The sequence below is a fragment of the Gekko japonicus genome, unplaced genomic scaffold, assembly GCF_001447785.1.
Source record: "Gekko japonicus isolate JY-2015 unplaced genomic scaffold, Gekko_japonicus_V1.1 scaffold1389, whole genome shotgun sequence".
Classification (NCBI taxonomy): Eukaryota; Metazoa; Chordata; class Lepidosauria; order Squamata; family Gekkonidae; genus Gekko; species Gekko japonicus.
In genome coordinates, this window is record NW_015176492.1 from 117,874 (window position 1) to 118,313 (window position 440).

Here is a 440-nt window from a genome sequence, read left to right on the forward strand (position 1 = left end):
TGACAAGAGGAGGCCAGCCTGGGCCCATCCAGGGCAGGGCAGAGACTTCTCAGAGGTGGTTGGCCACTGCCTGCCTCTGCACAGCAACCCGGGGCTTCCTCCGTGGCCTCCCATCCAAGTGCCAACCAGGGCCGACCCTGCTTAGCTTCCAAGATCAGACAAGATTGGGATAGCCTGGGCCATCCAGAACTGGTGGCAGTAATTAATTGGTAACGGGTGGTGGGGGAAATACACTGTGTACACTCAGAGACACCATCTTTTTTCAAACATCCAGGACTGATTTCTTGTAGGATAACGACATAAGAGAAGCCAACGTTGGATCAGGCCCATGGGCCATCCAGTCCAACTGTCACACAGTGGCCAAAAATACCAGGGGCCATCAGGAGGTCCAGCAGTGGGGCCAGGACACTAGAAGCCCTCCCACTGTTGACCCCCCCCCC

The 440-nt window shown here is 56.6% G+C and overlaps 1 protein-coding gene across 1 annotated transcript in view; it reads left to right on the forward strand.

The window, feature by feature from the left end:
• The window catches only part of TGFB1 (transforming growth factor beta 1), a 31,310-nt gene that overhangs the window by 19,977 nt on the left and 10,893 nt on the right, over nt 1–440 (forward strand). The gene's annotated exons all lie outside the window — the stretch shown is intronic.